This window comes from Zootoca vivipara, chromosome 12, assembly GCF_965207765.1.
Source record: "Zootoca vivipara chromosome 12, rZooViv2.hap1.1, whole genome shotgun sequence".
NCBI lineage: Eukaryota > Metazoa > Chordata > Lepidosauria > Squamata > Lacertidae > Zootoca > Zootoca vivipara.
Window position 1 is genome coordinate 22,881,159 of NC_142595.1, and position 26,871 is coordinate 22,908,029.

The 26,871-nt window shown below is 44.6% G+C and overlaps 1 protein-coding gene across 3 annotated transcripts in view; it reads left to right on the forward strand.

Annotated features, from left to right (window-relative positions):
* ASIC2 (acid sensing ion channel subunit 2) overlaps nt 1–26,871 on the forward strand; it is a 416,878-nt gene that overhangs the window by 103,620 nt on the left and 286,387 nt on the right. The window lies entirely within an intron of this gene.

The window sequence follows — 26,871 nt, forward strand, 5'->3', positions numbered from 1 at the left end:
AGGGTGATGAATGTTTCATATTCAAAATCAATGAAAAGAGCAAAGTTTTGTGGGAAGGGTGCTTATTACCTTGTTGTTGTTGTTGTTGTTGTTGTTGTTGTTGTTGTTGTTGTTATGTTAGGAATCAAAAGCACCCCCCCCCAAACCTCTCTTGCTTCAGAGGGATACAACAGGGCTCAGAAGCAGTGTAAATTGAATATTATACCAACATATTATTTGAATTCCCAGCCAAATCCAGTGCTAGCTTCAAACCTTTAGGGCCCTAAACCAGGGTTTTGGAACCTCAGCTTGAAAGCAGTCCTCTAGGCCTCTCTGTTTCTCCCTTTGGACTCTTATCCAACCATACTCCTTTCCAGGCTGCACCCTTAAATGGCTTTGCTCTGTGCCTTCCATTAGTGTGGAGATCTGGAACCTGTGACTCTCCCAAATATTGTTAAACTGCAGCTCCCATCAGCCCCAGCAAATGGCCTGGGATGGTAGGCCCTGGAGGGACAAAGGTTCCCCACACCTGCTTTAGTTGTCCCACCCCCACCCTGGCTGGAGTATACTTGCACTGATGGAGAGAGATGTGCAGGATGTGGTTGTAGGTAGAAACCTTTGGCTTTGACTGTACAAAGCTAAGAGTCAGACCTGTTGCTCTGCCCACTTCTTTCTCTGGCCCTGCCCATCCTTGCCATGTGGCCCCCAGGAGGTTGCCCATAAGGGAGTTTGGACCTCAGGTTGCAAAAGGTTCCTCACTCCAGCACTAAACAGTTTGGGACCAGGCAGCATACCTTAAGGACTACCTCCTTCCATGCAAACCTGCCAAGGCAGTCACATTAATGCTGAAAGCTGTACCATACTTCCATTGGAGGTACACAATGACAGGTATGTGATACAGGGGCTTCTCAGGACTCACTCACACTTCCGTTTGTCCCATGATTTCTAGTCACGGGTCCAATAGTGTGTTGTTGTTGTTTGTCGTGCCACTTCCCCTGGGAAACCGCACTGTTTACCAGCGAATTGGAACAAACTTCAATCCGCAGAAAACCTGACTTTTTGATTCAGCACTAAATCGTGGGGTTTCCCGGAGAAAATAGCAGGACCTTTGAAGAAACCTTTGAAGCTGTGACTTGAAATCCACAAACAGAAGAAGGACGAGCCCTTTAAGTTTGCTTAGGTAGCCCACCCTGGAGCACTCTGCTTCTCTTCACAGCTGCTTCACAGAAGTGGTGGTGGTGGGCATACCTGCCAAGTCCGGGTCGTAAATATCCGGGATCGGCAGCGCGCGCATGACCGGAAGTTGCGTGACGCAACTTCCGGTGGCGCTTCGCCCTTCTATGGGCACCAGAAAATGGCGGCGCCAGTGCCGGAAGTCGCTTCCGCGCATGACCGAAAACACTTAAAAGCGACTTCCGGCGCCGGCGCCGCCATTTTCTGATGCCCATAGAAGGGCAACACCAGAAAAATGGCCGGGTAATTAGGGTTGCTAACAATTGCATTCTCCTTCATAGCTGCCAAGTATCCCGATTTAAGGGACAATACCGGGATTTTTCGCTAAACGGGAGGCCGCCGGGAAACGGTAAGAAAAAAGGGGTTTTCCCGGCAGATACGGGATACTTGGCAGCTATGGTGGTGGGGTCTCCTCCCTCCTCTTCCTTACAGTCAGCAACCCCCCCCGCCCCCGCCATGATTTCCCACCAGACACAGGGGTGGATGGGAAGGCTTCCTGGAGGAGGAGGAAGTTGGCATTCTGATTAACACTGGGGTGACTGTTTATGTATCCTCAAAACAGACAACAAATGAGGGCAGAGTGCCAGATTGCCCTCCGCCCCCTCCTGAAAAGAGGCAGTGACTGCTGCTGAGAGGTCAGGGACACAATGGTGCCCCTCCCTGCCAGCTCCCCCTCCCCCTCTCCCTTTAGCTTTAAACAGGACTTAGGCCAGATATTTCCTCTGACAGCCCTTAAAATAGACGGCTGTCCCTCTGTAAGGTAGGAGACCTGGCCACCCTACAGGCAGCTGCCATAATTGTAATTGCCCACAATGCTCTGAGGTCATGTCCCATCCCTCCACAGCATTGAGGGCAATTACACTAATTACCACTCAGTGCTAGTTTGAGAGCTGGAAAAAGGGGGTCCTGGAGAGTGGCATCATCATCAACAGGCTCTTAGTAGCTGCCCAAGGATGTCGCCTGCTAACACACTGGGCCTGCTTACAGCTAGCTGCAAAGACCTGATTCTTCCAACACACATTTGGGCTAGAAGGGGAGGGGGGTTATTGTTCTGTTCTTGTTTTTATTATGTATTTTGTCTTATCCTGTATTAGTATGCTGTGAACTGCCCTGAGATCTATGGATGAAGGGCAGTATACTGCTGCTGCTGCTGCTACTACTACTACTACTACTAATAATAATAGAAGGGAAACTGTTTTTTTGTTGGCTGTCCTGCTAATTTTAATATTATTGACTCGGTCTTTTTATTGTGCCCCTTGTGATTTTATGCTGATGTCCTTTTAATGATTACATGATTGCTTTTAATGTTATCCACCTTGAGATGTCTTTGACTGAAAGACAGGACAGATTTTATCCTAATAGTAACATAATGAGCATATCTACATTGCATGCCATTCTAACCCCACCCCCCAGAATCATAGGTATTGTAGTTCTAGTTCTCAATGTTCTTTATGGTCAGAAATCTCTAGACCTCCTCCAAATAACTAGAGACTCTAGGATTCTCTGGCTAGAAGGAATGACAAGATTGCTTTATAATTACAGCCTGTTATTTATAGTAGTTGGGGAAGGCTAGGGGTGTGTGTGAGAGAGAGAGAGAGGGAGAGAGAGAGAGAGAGAGGGTGAAAGAGAAAGAGAGAGAGAGAGAGAGAGAGAGAGAGAGAGAGAGAGAGAGAGAGAGCGAGCAGTTTGCCTAGGACTATTCAGTGAGATCTATGGCTGAGCTGGGATTTGAACCTGGTCCAAAGCTAACACCACTATACCATTATCCTTTTTGCCTTCATGGAAGGGACTGAACCTTTTGCCTGTTATTTGACTCTAGTACTAATAAGATCTTTGGGAGCAGTGGGTACAGATTACAAGCCCTTTGTTGGCACTAAAAAAAGCTTCATTTTAGTGGGTTTAAAAGTTCATTGTTTACAGCAAACTCTGGAATCTGGTAGGCCAGGGATAGCTAACATTGTGCCCCCATTGTGAAGTTCTGCTCTCATCAGCTATGGCAAGCATAGCCAATGGCTAGGGATAATGGAAGTTGTATCATCATCATCATCACCATCACCATTTATATCCAACCTTTCATCCAAGGCACTCAAGGTGGTGTAAATAGTTATCTCCATTTTATCCTCATAGGTTAGACTGAGGGTGAGTGACTGGCCCAAGGTCATCCAGTGAGCTTCACAGCTGAGTGGGGATTTGAACCCCACTAGTCCAACACACTAACCACTACACAGCACTGTTGTTGTAACCAGCAGCATCTGAAACCCTTGCTTGACATTAGCTTCTCCTTAGAGTCTAGCTTCACTGGGGGTTCACATTGGAATCTGTTTTAAATACCTGGGCTCAGACCTAGAACCTTGAGAATAGAACAGAGTGCCTCTGTGAAAATGCAAAGGGCCTTTGTTAACCTCTGAATAATCACAACTGGGTGCCATATTCCTGGGATTAGGGAAAGGACCTCTAGACCAGCAGACACAGCTTCTACAAAGATTTGAGGCCCAGCAATTCTTTTATTTTAAACTCTTAATCTTTTACCCTGTCCCACACCCCAGACACATACCTGTGCTCTCTCTACTCATGTTATCTTCTTGTCTATCAGATCTGTTATTCAGAGCCTTCTCTTTTGTCACACTGGCAGGTGTTTTATGACATCACTGATGTCTCTATTGCTTCTTTAGCCCAATCATTGCTCACCTGGTTTACAGGTGACGAAGTGGGTCAGAGAGATCCTATAAAATAATTAATCTATGTAAATCAGTGGCTGAGCAGAGCTTTGAACTCAGACTGCTGTCCAGCAGGATGTAGATGACAAAGCTTAAAACCCAGTGATAAATGATATATAAAGTTTATACATACTTTAGATCCCCCAGTGTGTGTGTGTGTGTGTGTGTGTGTGTGTGTGTGTGTGTGTGTAATAACCAGTAGAGAAGGTAGGAAGAAAACAGACCACATAAAACACAAATATAGTATATAAAGTATACTATTAAATAAAGAATTTTTAAAATGCAAATTTTTAAATGAGAAATAATGTAAGGTGTTAATAATTTTAAAATTAAGGCAATATCCTGTGCCAACAAGATTGAGTCCCATCAAGCTGCTTTGAATCACATCAAGGGAAAAGGTGGGATAAAAATAAATAATGATAATAGATTTCATACTTGGAATTCCTGGTAGGATCCTGTTGATCAGGTTCTGAGTTCTGAGGTGCAAGATTCAAGTTCAGCTCCTATATATGTCCCCCTTTCTGATCACAAGCCATGGCAAGTACCAGCTAAAAAATGACTTTGGAGATGCAGTTGGTTGTGGTTATAAAAGGGCTTTCTCAGTGATGGCCTCAGCTTTTTGGAATGCTTTCTGTAAGGAGAGGCAGGCAGGTCCCAGCCCCACAGATGCAAATTAGCAGGGGACAGGTCTCCTGAATCTTAAGAGTTGTGTAGAAAGTAGGAGTTTGGAAAGTGTGGATTTTCTCACCTTTTTATGACAAGTAGGATCTGCCAAAATTACTACTTCCCTGCCCCTCACCACCCTACACCCTATAGCCACTGCTGCCTCAGACTGGGGGAAGAGTAGGGCAACGCCAGGCATTCACTTGTTTGCACCACAGCAGCTGCCTAAATTATGGGCTGCAAGGTGCAGGCTTTGGCTTTATTGATCACCAGTCTGCTGTTGCTTTGGGGTGAGGAAGGGATCCAGTCAGTGGCCCCCTTAGCCTCAATTCCCCATTCTTGAAATGGACAGAAAGGTGACCAGTTTAACAGTATGGTGTAGTGACAGTGAATCAAGAAAAGACAGCACAGAGTTTGAAAAGGTGCAGAAAGGAGCAGCCACAATAATGAAAGGGTTGGAGAATCTTTCCCTTCCAGAAAATACTAAAGCTTCAGGAGCTATAGATCAGAATAAATTTTTAAAAGGCAAGCAAGAGGGAGGCATGTTATGGAGAGAGTAGATGGGAAGAGAATTATTCTCCCCCTTTCCATGATTGAACTTAGGTCCACCCCATTAAGGTGCTTGGCAGTAGGCACAAGCAAGGCACAAGCAACACATAACAAAGGAGATTTGGCTGGTTTGCCAGCTACACCCCCATCTGGAAAAAAGGAAGGATGGTTTAGGTGGGTCTTTGGTTTGGATAAAATGCAATATACTCCATTTCTGAGATAGGGTGACGAGAGTTTCACGTCTCAGTGCCATTGAGCTTGTTGCAAGCGCTGGAGAGAATCATGAGGCTTTCCTCTTGTTCCTTTTAGCCACACGAGGGTGCTGCCTGAACACTTGAAAGACTCTATTTAAATTGCATGACTATGTTTGCTCATTTTATTGAGTGGGGGGAGGACAAAGAGGTCAACAGCCAGGCAGCAGCATCCAGTGCAGGCATAGTCAACGTGATGACCTCCAGATATTGCTAGACTACAACACCTATAATTCTTGACCATTGCCCATGCTGATTGTGACTGGTGGGAGTTGTAGTACAAATGTATTGAGGGCTATCCTTCATCTAGCCAGAGCAGAGTCAGGGCACCTCCCGAAGATGTCCCACAAGGCAGTGGAGGCTTTCTTTCTCTTAGATGGGCTACCTTCCCAGGTTGGTGAGCCCTACCTGTCCCTCACTTCCTTCTACAGCATATGCAGAAACTGCCTTCTTGACCATTGGATGCACCATTATTCTCATCCCCTCAGTCTACTAAGCCTGTCTTCACATGCAGGGGAAGTCCCTAACTCACCAAGGATTTGAGACCCATCGACCACCCTCACCTGGTTTAGCCAGCCAGTTGTTTGGCCACTGTTATGTGCTGACAGCTTCTAGGAGCCACAAATGAGAACTGAGTACAGGGTGGAGACCAAAGGTGGACAAACCACACCAGAAGGAGCACGTGTTCCTCACCAGAGATACCACCCCTCCCCTAACACCCCATACAACACCCACTAACCCTCAATCATAGTGGCTAGGGCTGATGGGAGCTAGAGTGCAGCAGTATCTGGAAGGCCACAGGTTTCCCACCCCTGTTCCTAGTCCAGTGCTATTAACTCCCACCTGGCCAGGGTTTCAGGCAAGGGTCTTTTCCAGCCATGCTACCGGATAACCTTTTCTTTTTTGAAACTGCAGATGTTAGAGATTGGACCTGTGACCTTCTGAATGCAGAACATGTGCTCTGCTAGGCGATGGCCTCTTTCCATTTATTTATGATCCCTTTAGGTTTATTAACTGCATTAGTCACCACAGCAATGCTAAATATGGTCAATGCAAATAAGGGACACAGATGCCCTTGAGAAATAACTTAACCAAATGACCAGTTCTTAGTATTTATAATAATTAGTAATTCTCGCAAAGGCTATGTGAAATTAGTATTAGTATTAGTATTACCCTCATGCTAGTATTACCCTAACGTATTGAAGATGCTATGGCTGAAATGGTTCCTTGTCCCAGTTTACCTAGTATGTTCCTGAGTGGTCAATTTTGATCTAGGATTTCCTGGTTCATAGCTTACTAGGCTGTATTGCAGTGTCACATTTTAAACCTCTCCTTCATGGATCACTGCCTTGTCGTGGTGAAGGGGCTTGAATAACTTAGAGAAGCTATGAGCTACGCCGTGCAGGGCCACCCAACATGGACAGGTCATAGTGGAGAGTTTTGACTAAATGTGATCCACCTGGAGCAGGAACTGGCAAGCCACTCCAGTATCCCTGCCAAGAAAACTCCATGGACAAAGACAGCAGGCATATAAAAGTTATGATGCTGGAAGATGAGCCCCTCGGGAACATCTGGAGGGACACAGGTTCTCCATCTCTGTTTTAAAACTAATACAGTTTTGAAGATGATAGATAGATGATAGATATTTACCCAAATATTTTAGATGATAGATAGATATATAATTTGCTGTCAGTGCACAAGAATTCTTCTCCAAGAGGTTTTGCACTCATTCTAAAAATTGTTGCGTTACAAATTTCCCAGATGATCATTTTATTGCTCCAGATAAACTGTAAGATGCAATCCTGGATTGTGCGTGCAAAGGGCTCTTGAGAAAAACTCAAGCAGGGTTTCTTTGTAGAAGCACCATGCTGTTATATGTTGATTGGGAGCACAGGGATGAATTTGAGCCAAGATGCACTGAGCCTTTACTGCTGAACCTCTTGTTTCCTGTCTAAATTTTTGATCTGCTTCATCTCTAAGGCTGCTACAACTTTTTAAAAAAACCAATAACAACCACCCTGTCAAGCTAAAATAACCAATTGTTGTTACATTTTTATTTCTTTTTTTCTGGTGCATTTTTCAAAAAGTCTCAGTATAACTCTCAGCATAATCTACCTCATAGGAATGTTGTGAGAATAACATGGCATAACTGTACGACTTGAGCTACTTGAAAGAGGGGCAGGGATAAATAAAACATGGCTCCTGTTTAACTCAAGACATTAACCTAGTTCAAACAAGAAAGCCTTACAGCTTTTCTAGAAAAGATGTTCAGATGAATGTTGGCGAACCTTCAAGATAAAGGAATTTACCTGCTACTGGGAATTCTCTGTTCATGCCCTAGGAGCTCAAAGATGGGGAACCTGTGCTTCTTCATGGCTTGGCCTTGGACACATAAACTGTTTTAATCGCCAAAGCTCGGCACTGGAAGCAATAGTTTGAGAGGTCTTCTGATCATGTGCAGAGTAATTTTTCAGTGCCGCTGAATAACTGTTGTATGCCTCTTCCCTCCTCAACCACCTGCCTTCAGTCTCAAAGCATACACCACTATTTAAGGGGGAAAGTGTTCCTGATCTCACTGTGCTCCAATAAACCCAGTAGATATAGAACTCCTCAGAGGAGCAGTACCACCTTGATGAGCATGGGAAGGGTGAGTTGCGGGCATAGCTGGACTCCCTTTAGGGCAGAAGGTACTTAATGCATAAATAGTCTGAACGACTGTAATTTTGCATTTCTGCCTCATTAGCCAGATCAATATACAACAGTTACCCTTCACCTCAACTGCATTGTAATTTGCCTGCTATTAAGTACTCTCTGGCTCTTGGCATGCAGCAGTCGGGGGCACGAGAGGGTGATAGAGGCTATGGTGGGCGGGCAAGGGAGGTGTGATGTAGCTCAGACCAGGCATCCCCAAACTGCGGCCCTCCAGATGTTTTGGCCGACAACTCCCATGATCCCTAGCTAACAGGACCAGTGGTCGGGGAAGATGGGAATTGTAGTCCAAAACATCTGGAGGGCCGAAGTTTGGGGATGCCTGGCTCAGACTATGATAAAAAATACCAGCTCAACTCCCAGTTGCAACCTGAAGCCGAAGGAGAGATGATTAAACCATCCAGATGGGCAGCTGGTCTCTTTCTAGCTTCTCTGCAGCACCTTGCACAGCACTACACATTTCATATTCTGGTTCCAAACTACAGGCTCTGGGTGCTAGTCAATGTTAGCTCCACTCAGAATAGATCCGTTAAAATTAATATACACAACTAAGTTAGGGTACTTAATTTTGGTGTGTCTGTTCTTGAGTAGGGCTTATTGAACACAACCCTTTGCAGGGTTACCCGCCCACATCTTGTATTTGCTGACCTGTTATATAATTTCAGTGTATGCCTATCACTTTAATCCTTTTATGTAAGTCATTTTGTAAAATTGGCCTGAAAAGCTGTATATAAATATCGTAAAAATGAATACATAAGGGTAAACTATCACAGAAAACACTGCCCTCCCCCTCAATCTAGTTGATGAAAGCTTCTCTTTATAGTTGATTAGTGTGAACAGGAGTGCACATCCTTCCTGCTCAAAGCCTTGAAAGGTTTAGACTGACTGTTTTAGCATGGCCTTGTGTCCAAGCCTGTATTGGATTCTTGGAGGATTGCGCTGGGGAAGATGCATAAACAGATTGGTGGAGAGAGAGAGAGAGAGAGAGAGAGAGAGAGAGAGAGAGATGGATGGATGGATGCAACAGTTCCCAAAGTTCTGTGACACGTTACTGTGATCAAGAAACTAAATGGAGGATAAGCATATGCAGAGATAGGAGGCAGAAGCTTATATAACAGAATCTTATATAAGCAGATGTGAGAAAAGGTATAAGCCCTGTGGGATTGGGCCACTGGGTGTAGAGAACAAGCTTAAATATCATCCCAGTGACATCTCCAAATCAGTGTTCGAAACTCCCATTGTTCTAGGTGCACTTTGTGACAGGGAATTTCATTAGCACAAGCAGTTTCTGAGTTCTGGGCGCAGTACTGTGCCTAGGATTTCAGATTAAAACTGCAAAGTGGAAGGAAAGGAGGACCTTTTTCTGCCTTCCTACTTCCAGTCCCATGGACTGCTAGAAGATCAAACCTATCCATTCTTAAGGAAATCAGCCCTGAGTGCTCCCTGGAAGGACAGATCGTGAAGCTGAGGCTCCAATACTTTGGCCACCTCATGAGAAGAGAAGAATCCTTGGAAAAGACCCTGATGTTGGGAAAGATTGAGGGCACTAGGAGAAGGGGACGACAGAGGACAAGATGGTTGGACAGTGTTCTCGAAGCTACGAACATGAGTTTGACCAAACTGTGGGAGGCAGTGCAAGACAGGAGTGCCTGGCGTGCTATGGTCCATGGGGTCACGAAGAGTCGGACACGACTAAACGACTAAACAACAACAACAACAACTTCCAGCTACTCCCTGAAGACTGGAGAAGAGACCCTCTTAAGAATATTATGGTGGTAGGCAGGGGAAGGACTAGACCATGTGAAAAATGAACATAATATTTTAGCTGCAGTTCATTCTTTTTCAGCTTTGTGTTCTTGTTATTTAAAAAAGTGTGCCTAGACATTCCATTGTTGCACCCATAACCTAGGTTTAAGGTGCCATTTAGCTCCTAGTTTTTCATATCTCAGTTTCTAACATTGCTCCAAATGCTTCCTCTTTATATTCTCCCACAACAGTGCATGGCAGCCTTTCACTCCCATTGGAGAAAATGAAGCCCAGCATTTTGGGGCTCTCTAGCATTGAGGCCAAATCCTGTCTGCCACCTTTGATGCACAGTGGCCTGGCCGTCCCTGGCAGATTCACAACGTGGTGCAATGTAACTATGTGTAAAACTCCCAGAAATCATTGCAACACACAAGCCCCTCCCTCCACATGCCCACAAGTAACTTTATAATTGAATGACTACGGGCCAAAGTTAAGCCCCTTTAAGCCTCATGCATTTAAACTTGTGCTTTAAATCACCATTTCAAGTCAATGGGATTTAAAAGTGCTCTGTGACGTTTGTTGGGTTTTGCCCACATTACCTGTTGTCTGCCCTGCCTTGGTGTAATCAAGGAGATGTGGAGGGTGGCATTGACACCTGATCCCCACTGGCCTGTGCGCCCCACACTCTGGGCTCCACCCACCCCGTGCATGAAAGAGTAGTTTTTCTACTTTCCAAGTGTATGATTCAAGAAGAACAAACCCAATGGGGACAGCTGGTCCCCAGCAGGTTTGTGTTGAAGAGGAAAATGTGCCCTGGGAGGAGTTGGCTTGGCAAGCTCTGAATGCCCCCTGCACCACCCCAATATTTCTTGGCCTGCCTGCAAACACCACCTTTATAATTAGAAGCTCCTTGCCTGCTGGGCCCTCTGTAGAGATCAAATGCTTCCCTTCAGCGCCAACATCCTACAGCCGCGTGTCTGCACGGAATACAAAGTACCACTTAACAGTTGCGCCTCATGCTCTGCATGAAAAGCTCCTGGAAACATGGCCTTTCTGCGGAGCCAATAATCAAGGGACTTGTTGCTCGGGGAATGCAGAAAGCCTTGCGGTGTAGAAAGAAAAGGGGGGGGGAACCAATCAGACGGCATCCTTTGTTGAAATGCCTGGTTCAAAAAGGGGAGGGAATTGAAATGAATTGAAATGAGAACCATTTCTCGCAGCAGGCATGCTTCCCTCATGTGTTGGAGAGAGACTGTTCTGTAAGCACATGGGGATAGCAGGCTCCCATCAGGGGGCCATGCCTGGATGCAGCACAGACCCATTGTATGCTTGTGGGCATGCCTGTCTGCCCTGTCACACTTCACAGAGGTTTCTGTGGGTGGTGGCTAGATTTCTCCTCCTGGCTTCAAAAACACAAAAGGAAGTCTCCCCTGATTAAACCTATCCTGGCCGGCAGTTGTTACAAATTTTAATCTGTTTATTTATTCATTTTAACCCACATTTACGTTTCATATTGGAAGGTATTGGGTTGCATAGCATATTTTAGATATGTTTCAGATATTCCAGACATCTCAAATATGTATTACAGCCATTTTAATGTACTTTGTATATTCTGATATTTTTACCTGTATGGGTTATTGTTTTTATTTTGTTTGGGTCTTTGAATACATAATAAAGAGATTAAATTGTCACTGTGAACATCTTTCTTCTTACATGATTGTGAGACGCACCTCTCAGCCAGAGCCCCCCTCACCTCTCTCCCTCCCCAACAAATACTCTTGGTCACTCTCAACCCGGGGCAACTCCCTTGTCCCAATGCTGGGATAACCCATTGCCCTTTCCTCATTGACAAGATTTAAAGAGATTAAATTGTCACTGTGTCATTGGCATCAGTGCTGTTTCCAAGACTCTTGAACAGTTGATTTTAGCGGGTCCCAATCCCTGCATGCACCCACTTCCTCTTCCTTGGCACTGGTGATGCAGTCCATTCATTTGCCTCCCTTTCTTCCTCTCTAGGCCCAGTACATACTGCCACTGCCCTAGGAGAGAGATTGGACAAGGTATGCAGTGGTTGGTGCTCTTCTCATTACCTCCTTACTTGTCAACACCTATTTAAAGTGCATGGCTTCCTGCAAAGAATCCTGGGAACTGTACTTTCCACCTTCACAAACCTTCAGTTTCCAGTACCCTTAACAATCTACTGTTCCCAGGATTCTTTGCAGGAAGCCATGCACTTTAAATGGTCATTTATTCTGCTTTAAATAGATGGTGTGGATCTGGAAGGCATAGAAGGAAGAGGAGTAGCACTAGGACTGATACCGTAGTGGGCCCTTGACTGGGGTGCGGGCCTTGAACCCAAACCACTGGTGCAGAATTTGACAGCCAGTTGCTCACTGGAACATGACAGTTTGAGCATATTACACCGATCCTGGCCAGGCTACAATGGCTGCCAATTAGTTTCCAGGCCAATTCAAAGTGCTGGTTTTGACCTGTAAAGCCTTAAACGGCTCAGGATCTCAATACCTCAAGGATTGCTTCTCTCCATAAAGTAAATGTGCATGAAAGGTCAGCTGAGCATGTGCAGGGTATTGGGAACTACCATCCTTTATGCATATCTGGAATAAATTAAGGAGAGCTTCTAGACTGGAGGGTAACTTTGAACTAATTACTGACAATGGTATTCACTCCCAGCCCCTACTTTTTAACTCAGAATACCAACCTCTCAATACTGTACTGTCTTGTTGCTGCTCTATTGCATGAGGAATGAGACTATCTGACCCAGTGAAACCTTTCCTTGTGGTAATGGACCATCAAGTTAATCACCAACAAGCAGTGTGGCCTGGAGAAAAGTGCCCCTTCTTTCCATTATGCTCTTCAATTTGCTGTCATTATCCTTGCTGGGGAGCATGCAGTGAGTTTCCTGCCCGCAGAATTAATCGGCTTTTATAAGAACAGCACAGATTGATCTTGCCACTGGGAAAAAATTGTTTTACACCAGAAACCATGTAGTGTATTAGAGACCCTGGTTGGGGTGCAGCATGTGTGTGTGTGTGTGTTGTGAGAAACTGAGTCCCAAAGCATAAACTGTACAGATGAGAGATCTCTGGTGAATAGATTTGTGGGGAACTATACCGGTAGTCTGAGATCCCTGTTGAAAAGAGATGATGCCTGCTCTGATTGTTTGGCTCAGTCTTTCTCTCAGTCTCTCCTCCAGCTTCTCCTCTGAGACTCTGTGATAATCATTAATGTTTATATTTCCTAACAATTTGTTCCCTATTGCCCCCCTGCTGCCTGCTTTGTGATCCTCTCCTCATTACTCCACTTTTTAATTTTGCCATTATCTTGACTAAGAAATCTGCATAGGGTCAAAGTGTGCTAATCCTTTAATACTTTCAGATGTCTGTTTTTCATTTTATTTTATTCTCTTTGAACTCTCTCTGAGCTTTCTAACCAAATATGTTTAGGCCAGTATCCCCTGTAATTCTTTGGTTCAGAAGATAATAGTCTAATGTGCAACTCCCTCAAATGAGATATTGTAGAGTTGGGAAAGGTTCAGGAAATGGCAACTGGAATGATCAAGGGACTGGAACAATTCCCCTATGAGGAAAGGTAACAACAGGCTTTACAGTTTAGAGAAATGGCGAGTAAGAGGTGACGTGATAGAGGTTTATAAAATCAGGCATGGCATGAAGGAAGTGGGCAACATTAGAACTCATGGACATCCAATGAAGCTGTATGTTTGAAGATTCAGGACAAAGAAAAGAAAATTCCACACACACCCCAGTATGTCATGGACTGGCTGGACACAGAGGAATGGTGGGAGGCACCAGAAGCAGGAGAGGAGGGGAGTCAGGAGACAGAGATGAGACAGGCTGCTGAAGAATCCACAGTCTTTCCCCTTCCTGCTGCAAGCAGCTCCCCTCTCTCCTGGTCTCCCAGAACACAGAGAGAAATGAAGAGGGCAGAGCAATGAGAGGCAAGATGACAAAGCCTTAGGCTGCTGTGGGGAAGTACCTGAGGGAAGAACTTTAGAGAGTGGTGGAAAGGCAGGGACCTTCAGTCCTTACAACTGCTTCATTGGGACAAGACCTACTGGGAAGAGTTGTTGTGACCACTGGGACTGAACAGTGTTTGTTTCGTTTTATTTTGTTTTGACTGCGTCAGACCAACACGGCTACCTACCTGTTTCTTTGAATAAAGAGTTAACTTCACTGACATTGAGTGCTTTGTTGTTTCATTGCTGACCTACACCTGACTTGAGCTCCTGCCAGAACTCTGGAATTCGCTCCTTCAAGAGATAGTGATGGCCACCAAGTTGAATAGCTTCAAAAGGGGATTAGACAAATTAATGGAGGATATAGCTACCAGTGGCTACCAGCCTTGATGGATATGGTCTGCTTCCACAGTTGAAGGCAGTAATGCTTCTGAAATACAGTGGCTGGGAGCGGCAGGAGGGGAGAGTGCTGTTGCGCTCAGATCATGTCTGAGTGCTTCCCATAGCCATCTGGCTGGTCACTTTGGGAACAGGAGAGAGAGAGAGAGAGAGAGAGAGAGAGAGAGAGAGAGAGAGAGAGAGAGAGAGAGAGAGAGTTTGTGTTCGTTCTAAAATACTACAATAATGTAACATTGGCCTTGTGAAGGGAGGGGGCAGCCTGACTGGGGCAGGGCCCTGTTGCTGCTTTTGCCTGCCCCCTTTGCATATAGTGCCAGTTCAAGCATAGAATCAACTTAACTTCCTAGTGGGATGGTGGTCTCTCTTTCACTGGAGGTAAAATAGGCTCTGTTTAACAGAGGCTTGTGAGCAGACATCTGTTGAGAATGCTCCAGTTATGGATTTCCTAGAAGATTCCATTAACTCTATTGTTCTGCTCTAGTATTGGAGCCAGGCTGGGAGAATGGACTGCAGAATGGGAGGGGAAGGTTCACTTCTCCTTACACGTACCCCCCCTGTCACCCAGCCACACCACTTTATCAAGGAACAAGGCATGCATGCAAATAAGCAAACTTGCCAGTCAATCCCAGGTCTAACCCCAGGTGCCTTGAATGTCGCCACTAGAGACTATCAAGATGGCCACAGAGGCTTTGGTTTGGTCCATTGATTTATACAAGAATATGACAATGATGGCCCGTGGCAATCATGCAGATTCTTAGGCTTTGCAACCATATAACTAAAAAAACAAGGCAAAGCTCTAACCAAACTCACAGATTTTTTTAGGAAGTGAGCATAATGCTCAAAAACTAAAAAAAGGCAGAATAAATGGTTAAAAAAATAGATCGCAGTCTGTCTGCATCGTTTTCAAGCTGTCTTGTATGTGCTCTCTCAGCCCATCTCTTTTCTCCCTTGGAGCAGAGACATGATGCAAACATGCAACTTACAGCAAAAGCCTCAGGGCCTGATTATAGGGGAAGCTTGTGAACAGCCTGCTGTTGCTGTTGTTTAATCCGAAAAGCAGCACTGAAGGCTGTGATCAGGAGCTGAAGAGGAGTGGGAGGCCAAGGCTGCTTAACCCTTTTCTCACTCAAAATGTCTCTCCCCATCTACTTCCCTCATAACTTGTTTGCTGTGATGAGAAGCGAAGCTTGAGGAGGGCAATTTTGAGAGGATAAACCATGGGAAGATAAGGGGTTAAGTAGTCCCTCCTTCCTGCCATCCCTCTCATGCCTCATTTTCTGTTACAAACAGTCAATCATGAAAAGTCTGAAAACTGTTCAGATATCTCCCCACCTAATCTACTCGTTTGTCCATCAATTGACCCCATCAGTACCCAATATCCATTCCAGTCCAAGGAGGTCTCAGGGTAGGACTGGCAGGCTGCCTCTTGCAAATGTTTTCTCCCTTTCTGACCTCTGCCCCCAGCAACAGCATCTGATTCCTGGCTAAGCTTCCCACTCAAGCGTCCTCCTTAAGAACACAACACAAGTATTCATGGTTTTAATTATTAATCTTCAGAAAACAAAGAGAGATTCATTAAAGCGTGTTGCTTGCACAACAGAAACCCAAGATGATTCTCCCCTCTCAACAATTAGTTGTTGAAACAGAGAAATAAAAGTATTATTAGGATTTGTCCTGCTTATTTATTTATGGCCCTTGTATAAACACTCTATCTTACTGATGGGTGCTTGTGCCTTGGCTAGATGGGAAAAAACACAAAGCAAGACATGTGTGTCTGTGGTGGTCCACAGCCAGGCAGATGTTTAGGATTTAGTTATTTTAACAACCACATATTATTTCTAGGCTTCCCCGCTTGCTCCCCAGCACCCCACTCTTCCCTACCCCCTTGCCATACACACACCTCTCACCCCCTTTATTTGTGCAGTGTGTCCCTGTATGCAGATATCTAAGAAGGCTAAATGGTGGGGGAGGGAGATACACAGTAAGAAAGTGGTTCTTTTGAAGATAGAGAGCCCCTGCCTTTGCAAAAACCTGGGTATCAGAATAACCTCATCCTCCCCTCCAATCTGCCCCCCCCCAAATGGCAGGGGCATAGGGCAGTGAATACTCTTTGCCTTAATTATTTCAGGGAACCAAAGTGACAAACAGCAGCACAACACAAGCTGCAATCCAGAGTCCCACCCGACCCCCATCTCCCCATCTCCTTCTGTGAAAAGTGAGACTGTTCCTTCATGGCTGAAGTGATCCTGGGGGAGTGTTGGTGGTGCAGGAATTGACATCCTCACGCCCAATTTCCCCAAGCTTTCTTCCATGAGGAGCTTTATGGTGGCTGCACCCACCCGAAGCAAATTATTCACAGGTAATTACTTCTTTATTTTATTTGCAAATTGAAAGCCAGCTTTGGATAACCTTTTACGACACTTACCATCATCATAAGTTGGGGAGGGGGTGAATGAAGGGGAGGGAATCAAATTAAGTCATGGAATCTCTCTCTCTCTCTCTCTCTCTCACACACACACACACACACAGAGAGAGAGAGAGAGAGTGAGAGAGAGTTTTTTTTAAAACTCCACTATTTGTGTGATAATTCTGGCTATGGATACCTCTTCTGATCTTTGCAGTGGGCATTGCATGGGCCCAGACCATAGCTGCCAAGTTATCCCTTTTTTAAAGGGTTTTTCCCTTATGCTGAATAGGCTTCCTCGCAAGAAAAGGGAAAACTTGGCAGCTATGGCCCAGACAAGTATATGAGAGAGAAGAGAAGATGGACACAGACATTTGCATGAGTCTCTGTTCCATTCTGACTTCCAGCAGGAGCCCCCAGAGCGCTCCTGCTCCTGACCCAAGGACAATGCAGTCCAGTAGCTAAGATTGGGGTTGCAGGACCTTGGAGAGTTCCAGGTGAGCAATTTGTTTTGAAGCTCTGAAGTGCAAATGAGGCTTTCCATGCCTTCATGCACAGGTTATTGTTTTAGCTCCTGCCTCTTTCATTGGAAGTGGTTGGAGTAACCTGGAGCCAGTGCTCCATCTTTCCCCCATCATTGCCCTCTTGCCTTATTGTTTGTGCTGGTCATCCAGGAATGGGCCCCCAGATGAGGCGGCAAATGGTTGGTTGGGGCCTTGAGACTCAGGGTTTTCTTAGGGTGGTTTGGGATTCCTCCCTTCCCAAACCAATAATTATAAGAAGAGGAGGGGGCAACAATTTGAAATGGATAGCAGGGCCCACAGTCCTGCACAGCAGTGGCTGAGGTTAGGGAGAGGTGGGAAGAACTTTTAGTAGTCTAGATCCTATGTTTTTCTACATAAGGCATAGATGTCTCCCCATGCCTACTTCTCATTAATGTGGTAAACTTGTGTCTGGACTGCAAACTGATGTTGGGTTCTCTTCCGCCTTCGGTGTCTGCCACAGTGAGTCATCTGCACCAGACACTCTTACAGAAGAATAACTGAATGATCTTGTTCACAATCTAGAGCTGTCCAAGGCCAAAGAGGAGTTACTGGAGTCAAGACTCCAACAATGGAATCGTCTTCAGGAAAGTGTCTGGGTGACTTCATTTCATGCCTGTCATGAGCAGCTTGCACCTTACTTCAGAAAGGAAGATGACTTTGTGTTCTGCTACAATGTAGATGGCCTGATGAATGTCCTTGGAATCACACATAACCAGCAAGAATTCACAGATTCCTTGAAATTCAGTCTCAAGGTGGTGTTGCTGCATAATGGAAACAGACTTCCATCTATTCCAGTCAGACATACTGTCTATATGAAAGAAACCTATGACAACCTAAAACAGCTGTCTGTCCTCAATCCAGCAATCCAGCTGACATCTCTGTAGTGACTTGAAGGCAGTGACAGTGTTGATGGGTCTGCAGCTGGAATATATGAAGTACTGCTTTTTAATGTGGATAGGGCAGCCGAGCAAAGACTTTGCACTATATGAAAAGAGATTGGCCTCAGAGGAAATTTCTGAAGGTCAGAGAGAAGAATGTGTAACACCCAGCACTGGCAGAAACACACGATATCCCACTACTGCCCTGCTGCTATCCAAGACCTCAAACTCAGTCTAGTGAAAAACTTTGTAAAAGCCACGGACTGGACTGGATCAGCTTTCAAGTACCTGGCTGACAAATTCCCTCGACTCAGTGAAGTGAAAATTAAATGGGGAGTTTTTGTGGGTCCTCAGATTCCCGAGCTCTTCAAAGACAAGATGTCTGACAACCTGATTCAGGGTGACGAGAAATAAGCTTGGGATGCATTTCGCCTGGTGTCTACTGATTTCCTCAGGAATGTCAGGGCAGAAAGCTACAAGGAACATGTTGTTAAAGAACCACTTTCTCCATTCCCACTTGGATTTCTTCCATGAAAACTGTGGTATGGTTAGTGGTGAGCATGGTGAACGTTTTCATCAGGATATTGAAACAATTCCAGGGAAAGCAATCCACTTCCCTGTTCCACTGTTAGATGCTCGCCAGAGGTGATGCTTGCCAGAGATGATCCACAGCAGCTATACAAGCAACAGGCAAAGTGGTGTCGGATGTAGAAGCTGGCTTTTTCTTCAATTATATAATAAACTATTGTGGATCCCTAAGAAACAGTAGCCAATTTTGTGTTTTCATTGTCATATTCATGTTCAGCACCTCAAAATTTGTTGTGCAGCTATTGCTCTGAACTGTATTGTTCCAAAACATAATGAATGCAGATCATCTCTGAGCAAAGATTCTCTTATAAAATTACTGTAGTTATTTAGCTACAATGTGTACCTTGGGGGGGGGACCTGTTCCAATAAAGGCAATTTTCCAACAAAGATCAACAGCTACTTGGGCTGCCTTCAGTAGATTTATTACCATTTCTAACCCTGCTTTTTCTACTTTCCACTTTGGGTGTGTGCATGTGCATGCTGTGATTTGATGAAAGGTGGACATGTTCCCTCTCTCTGTAATGTGAATACTTTAATGACATTGGAAGCACTCACTCCAATAGCTTAAGATGGGAGTTGTTTTTTCTGAGTTCGTGAAAACATTTACAAAACATGTCTCCTCCCCCTCTCCCATAGTTTGGTACATCCCTGGTTATATAGTGCAACCGCTACTTGATTCCTACTGAGCTATCAGAGAGGTGGACAGATTTGCTATACAACTGATCAGAAGAATAACTGGCATTGCATACTGTGCATTGTGGAAAAAAGGAAGTGAGCCAAGCAATTTCAGGAGGAGACCATAAATGGGCTTTTTAACAAATAACATTTTAATTAACCTGTCATAGATTGTCCTCCTGTAGAAGAGCTGTTCTTCTTAATTAAAACAGCAGTGATATTCCATAAAGGTTCCTCTCCCCACCCCATTTGAGCAGTAGTGCTGGAATTATTTATAGCAGGTGTAATTTGACTTAATGGCATCGTCACTTCTTTTATTGCTACATTGAGCTAGCGGTCCATTAGCTCTTAGCTTTGACTGTTGATTATTAATATTTATTATTGTTGCTGCTATTTTCCAATTGTCCTTTAGTGTCCAAGGGACACATTCCGCTCAGTCATTTGTCCAGAAGTAAGTCCAGAATGCGTGTGTTGACTGCCAGATATGTACTCTAGACAGACGTAGCTGGAACGGGGCCTGGAACTGTCCATTTTAATGAAATGCAGCTGTAGTGAGTAACCTCCCACTGTTGGCATGTTATTAGGACCAGTCTTAGCAGTAGGCAAGCTTTGGAGTGGCTAACTAGGACAGCAGTCTGTAAAGGTAGAAGGCTTGGTGTAGGTGTTTGGGAGGAATGCTGCAAATCTGGCTTTAGGAGATTTTGCAAGAGTTTCACTTTAAGTGAGGCCATAAGTCCTCTCTTTCTCAGGTCCTATTTTTCACAGAGGTGGCATTCCAGTGTCTGGGCTGGAGCATTTCAGAGGAGTGAATGTTGCTCCCTGCACTGAGAAAACAAGATCCCTGCACAGAAAATACTAGTATGTAAGGAGATGGCATGGTTCTTCCCAGCATGCTAGTTTTTATCTAGGGACCTTGCAGTGGGTGGGCAGGGAGGTCATTTGGAGAAGCATTTGCTCATGCTCCTCCATACAAAAATATGGATACATACAATCTTCAGGTCCAGAGGCACCACTGAATATAGTTGCTTGAAAGCCATAATAATTGAAAAATAATTGAAATTGTTTTCCTTTCCTTCTTGTGGGCTTTTCAGATGCCTCTGGCTGCAAACAGGATGCTGGGTTGGAGGCCCGACTGGTCTTGTCCACCAGGGCTCTCCTTTTGCCCTATTCTGTAAGCCCCCAATCCATGTCTGTTTGCTGGAACCTTTTCTGAGGCGGGAGTGGGGGGGTGGGCTGGTTTCTCACCAAGAGAGAGGGAAGGAGAGGCATTGTGCACTGTGCATTTCACCTCATCTCTCAGGATCTACAAATATTAGAAAGGTACTCTTTATTTTAAAAGTAAATCTGGGAACTGGGGGATTCACCTTTCACCTGGGGAGGGGGGGAACTTCCCCTTCCTTTGGAAACTCTTGCCCCCCAGTGCACTTTGAAGTGTTATGACCCAGACACAGGTTTGCCACTTCAAGGGAGAACTAGGCTGTCTTGTCTGTGAGTCCTGAAATATTGTTTAATTTGGCCGTGTACTTTTTGATGTCTTATTTATTCTTTATGACTACTTTTGTTATGTATATAATTATGGGTTTTTTTTTCATGTTGTGAGCTGCCTTGAACATGGTTTGAACTAAGGAAAAAAGTATACAAATAAAATGAAGTATGCATGTATGTAACTAGGCCAGAAACAGCGCCTTAAAGAGGTAGTCAGCTGGCTTGGAGCCCCAGCACTCTATCACACTTCAGCCAGATTCCAAGGGAATCCAGGCTGACAAGCTCTCACTCCGTGTCTGGACCGAGTTCTGGGTTCAGCCCCTCTGTTGCTTGCACCTTTTGTCTACCTGATTCAGCTGGTTCTTCCCCGATTATGTCAAGAGTTCTGGTGGCTGCTCAGGACCATGTCACCTGACACCTAGGGTAGCCATTTGTCCTACTTTAGAGAGGAAGGAGTCCTCAATTTGAAGGATTGCTTGGTCCAAGCCTATAAGGGAGAGCAGCAGGGGCCCTAGAATCAGCAGTCAGCACCTGGACAGCAGCTGGCATTCAGCTGGCATTCAGCAGGTTGCCAAGTTACAGCTCTAGATGTCGGAAGGCAGTCAGTGATATCTGTTCCAAGCTGTCTTCATCATAATCAGCACTGTTTCTGTTCTGCTGCACTTTGGTTGCCACCACATACCAAGTTATTCATCCCACTGTCCTCTATTTAATGTAGTTTATATAATTACTTGTATAATTTATGCAAGTTACACGTTTAATGCAATTAATGATGCAATTATTTCCACACCATTCATTGTAATGCAGTGGAAATGCAATTTAAATTGGGACACACCCACACCCCATCAATTATGCATAGTTTGCAGACTGAGAACAACAGTAGCAGCAAATACCAAATGGGGTATTGTCTCTCCGGACACGAGACAATTAAGTGAACACTGGCAATTTCTGTTTCCTTCGAAAACTTCTGTTTCCATCAGAATTCTCTGACATCGCTAGTCACAGCCTTCTCCACAATAGTGAGATGCATTAGATTTCTATTTAAATAATAGTAATTATTTCTGAATTTGTAATATGCACACACATACATTAGCACATGCAAATTTTATGTAAATCTCTCTTGCCCCCCCTTCCTTTGGTGATGTATTTCCATTTTGTCAGAGTATTGGAGGTGGGCAGTGCATATGTTCCTTACTGGCATCAGGCATACCTGTTTTGTCCTGTTTGTAATGTTTTAGAATGTGAGTGTTCTTTTGCTGGAATTATTTCCAGGTATGAAAATCCCAAAGGCAGAAGCCTAAATATTTGACAACAATTTTATCCTGATTCGCTGCTCTGTCATTTATTTACCTCTGTCAAAAATTCCCAAACTGTGTGTTTCATCACAACTGACATGCCACAAGAGAACCGCTGTTGTGTCACAAGAAATAAATTAAAGGAAGGAAGCCTCCCATGAGATCAAAGTAACCACTGATAGGAGGAGGCTGCCCCCTGCAGTCTTTGTGCAGTTCACACTCTTGTGGTTTTGTCTCCTTCAAATAAATCTCCAGTGGGTGGAGGGAAGTTGTCTTATTGTGAGTCAGACCAGCAGCACTCAGCATTATCTGTACAGTTCTCCAGGGTTTCTTATGGGGGTATTTCACAACCTTACTTGGAGACGATGGGGATTGCCCCTGGCATCTTTTGCATTCTAAACCTGTGCTGTACCACTGCACTATCTCAGCAAATTACCTTCTCCCAGAGGAGTTTGCCTGTCGATTCTCTGCATTAGTCATTGCTCTGGTGTTACCTGCTTTGCAATCAGGAAGAACACTGATTCATGCAGTAAAATGGAGGTGGGGACCTCCTCTGTGGGCAGGTAATTTTTATTCTTAAACATTCTGTGAGTAATAAAAGCTATTCAGAAGTAATCCACTAGCATGCCTCCACATTTATTGGAGGGGAGGTGGAGTTTGCCTTAGCTTTCTGAAGTTTGGAAAACATGAGTGTTCAAGTAGAGGCACTTACACACACACACACATCCTGCTGCTAACTGTAAGCCAGACTTGCAATTAGTAAGCAGATATATTAATCAGATAATTTTATGTGTCAGTCGAGCTAAGCATTTTTCTTAAAGGGAATTCTGGGGGGTGTAGAAGGGTGTTGAAGGCAATACAAGGTTTTTGGTTCGGTGCTCCCACTTAGGCCTCCGACTGACTGAGGGAAGGGGGCTAAAAAGCACCTTCCCCCCCTCTCCTGCCTGCACTCAAACTGCAAAGCAACCAGTTGAGCTCTGGAAAAATATTGCTTGGCTTACCCATTTTTAAGCTTTATAGGTTGGCAGTCTTAGGCCCTGGGCCAAATGCAGCCCTCTATTCTTTCTCCAGCTCTCATGACTCTCCCCAGGCCACAACCTGTCTCCCCAGGCCATGCCTCTCATTTGTCCTGCTCCATGCTCTCCTCAAGTGCTTTTGCCTGGCTGGAACATATCCTTGACCTATGTGAGAATGCTGAGAATGCCTGTTGCTTGGCTGATGGAGAGAAGAGTGTGTGTAAGTAGCAGAAACCTCTTGAGTTTTCTGCAACTGGAATGTAATCTGTTTTATAAAGATCAGTCATATCTATTGCTCTGCCCACTTGTTGCCATTGGTCTCGAAAAGCTGCTTCACCCCTTTCTTAAATATCTCCTCCACTTGACCAGTATCCAATTGCATGGTGATTGCTCTATTATTTATTTATACATTTAAGGTATTTGTATATCACCCTAATCCTACAAATGTAACTCACCTTTCCCCATCTCCACACACAGCCTCTCTTGTTCTCCATTGCTGCCACCTTGCTTGGGCTGACTCTTATTCCTGACTGGTCGCTGCTGCCGCCTACTGCTATGACCAAGCAGGAGAAGTAGAATAGTGAGGAGAAAGTGATGGTGGGATCTGCTGGTGCTGCTAGTGCCATCATGGCCGATTAGGATGAAGAGTTGGCCCGGTTACCCTCCCTCCCTCCCTCCCTCCCTCCCTCCCTCCCTCCCTCCCTCCCTCCCTCCCTCCCTCCCTCCCTTCTCCCCGTTGAGCAGTGGCAGCTCTAAAGCTTCTCCTTCTTCAGCAGTACTTCTTCGTAATCACCACCACTTCCTCCTCTTATTGTCACCTGTAGTTTGCCGGCAAGTGTCATCTTCTGGCAGCCATGCAAACTACTTCATGACGACTGATGAGTACAAGTATATAGATAGATAATGGGTCTTTAAAAACTATTTTTACACATGCAGTTGTCTTAACTGTTTTTATATCCATATATAACAGTTTTTATATGTGCAACCTTTTTGTATGTGTTTGTTATATTGTAAATCACTTCGGGTTACCTCATAGGAGGCGATTTATAAACAAAATAATTAGATGATATTATATAATCCTGAGGAAAGAATGTATTGTTTCCAAAATGTATTGGGAAATAATGAGAGATTTGGGACACTTTGACAACTTTTCCCTTGATTTGTTCCATTAAAAGTTAAAGCCAGCACCTTGGAACAAACCATTTCACAATGAGCCTAGAGAACATACCCGGTCAGCTGACAATATCGGAAGACATCCTCCCCTATGAGGGGTCGGACAACATCCTCCCCTATATCCTCCCCTATGAGGGGAAGGACTGTTGTCACTTTGATGGAGCAGTCGACTTCTGTAGGCTGCTTCTCCTCAAGCCATTGCCTCCCCCCTTCATCAGCATTGGGGCCACACTTTCAAGCCAGGGTTGTTTCCCCCCACCCCACAAGGATTGCTCCCATTTCATGGCCTCCCTCCCCGATTTCTACAGAGGAGGAAAAAACCTCGTGTATGTTTGTAAATACTATTCACTCCTCCATGCCTCTTTGCTGAACTAATAAAGTAAAGAATTACTCACATGACAATTTAGAACTTCAAAGCACTTAAGACACATTAACTAATTATCATCACAGCAGCTGTCAAAGCAGGATGTTCCATCTCAGTTTCTCTCACTAAGACAGAAGAAGGGAAGAAACTGTGAATTCCTGCTCTCTTCTGTTCCACCTCCCCTAAACACTTGGGAGGCCCTTTCTTGGGCTTTTCCTTTTTAAGATGAGAGGTGCATCTTGGGCCATAAGGACCATTCAAAGGGAAGAGAGAGGAATGTGCTTTTGAAGGGGCTCATGGTCACTGCCCCATTTCTATAGAGATGAATGACACTCAAAGACAGGTGAGAGATTTGATTCTGCTCAGAGGGCAGCACAACTCAATTGAGGCCACACTTCATTTGACTTTGTGAGCTATGGATCGATGGAGGGACGCTAAGCTCCACAGTGTGACTTGGCAGCAGTTTGGGAAGAAATTCTCACTTTGCCTTGGCAGGTGTAGATAGTCAAGTGCCATATATATCCCACTTTTCTCAGCCCTGATGTCTGCCCCTTCAAAGTAGCTCACAATTTTAGAATGCATGATATATACAATAAAAGCACCCACTCTCCCTTGAAACAACAACTAGCAACACTACCTGAAACACGACTGGCAATTTAAACTGCTCCACAGCTCACTGATGCTTAAGCAACAAGGTGGGCAGGCAGGCATCCCTGGGGAGGGAATTTTGCAGACACTCTGCAGCAGCAGAGAAAGCCCCAATAGAGAGTTGTTGAGGGTCATATTCCCTTTAGGTGTAGTGGACAAGGCCAGACCCAATTGTGGGTGGGCTTTACAACACTGCGAGATTACATAGCTATCCCCCATCTGCATACACACCACACATTTAAAGCACATGGCTTCCCCCAAAGAATCATGGAAACTGGTTTGTTAAGGGTGCTTGGAATTGTAACCAAACTACAGTATCCTGGGTTCTTTGGGGAAACTCATGCACTTTAAATGTGTGGTGTGTATGCAACCTCTCTCTTCCTCTTCGGGACTCTCTCCTCCAAATCCAGTAGAATTAAAATGGATCTTCTTGAATTTGTATGGTTTTACATAGAGTCTCCTAAAACCATAATCAAAGTGAATTTTACATTGGTAGACTGCTCAGTTAAAATTAAAGATGCATTGCTTGTCAGCACCAGAAAAACATCAATCCAAGTTGCAGATCCTCATGGATCTTCATCATTTTTACATAGGACAATAACAAAACTGCTAACTATCCACAAGAACACATCTGTAGTCCCTGGAACCAGAAGCGGCCTATTATATGACAGAATATCATGTAAAAAAATATGAGGATCTATGTTTTGTTTTATTAACAGTACCAGCCAGTTGTACATGAGCCTTTGTGTCTCTGACCTTTAGCTACACAAATAAGAAAAAGAATTCTGAACTTGTGGGATGGGCTTTAATGGGTAAGAGAGGATATATTAATTGAAATTCATCCCTCTAGTCTCCCACATGTGTGGGTTGAACAGAATTTCAAAGTCCCATCCTTTGCAGCAAAATTAATGTATAGCAATTAGCCTGCAAAGCCTCCTTTTGAGTAAGTCTAGCTACAAAGTACCCTGGCTTCTGCCTTCTTATCCTACTTAAAGAATCAGGCAACAACTTGCAAAGCAAGTTTAAAAATAAAATTTACTTACTTTATAATCATGTATTGGTTCACAGCAAAGGCAGCGGTAAAAACTATGCAGGGAAAATACTTACGGTATATTTACAGTATAACCAACTTCAGGCACCTGCCTGAGATGAAACAAGCAGAGGCATATCTGCAGCCAATGCTTGTCAACAGAAGAGAGAGAAGAACAGGAAGTACTCTATGTTCCTTCCTCTCGAGGAGAGGAGGGAGAGAGAAATGACATCACACAGACAGAGCCCTCTCTACCAATTGTATTTCTGTGGGCTATCGGCAATACAGCTTTGTGGTGTTAGCCCCTTTTCATGCTAACTAGCAAGAATATGCATTTTTAAGGTCTGGCTGTTAATCTCCCACAGAACTTTCATAAACATCTAGTTGTTGTTGTTCTAGGTTAAATCATATCCTATGCTTTAGACCAGGCATCCCCAAACTGCGGCCCTCCAGATGTTTTGGCCTACAACTCTCATGATCCCTAGCTAACAGGACTAGTGATCAGGGATGATGGGAATTGTAGTCCAAAA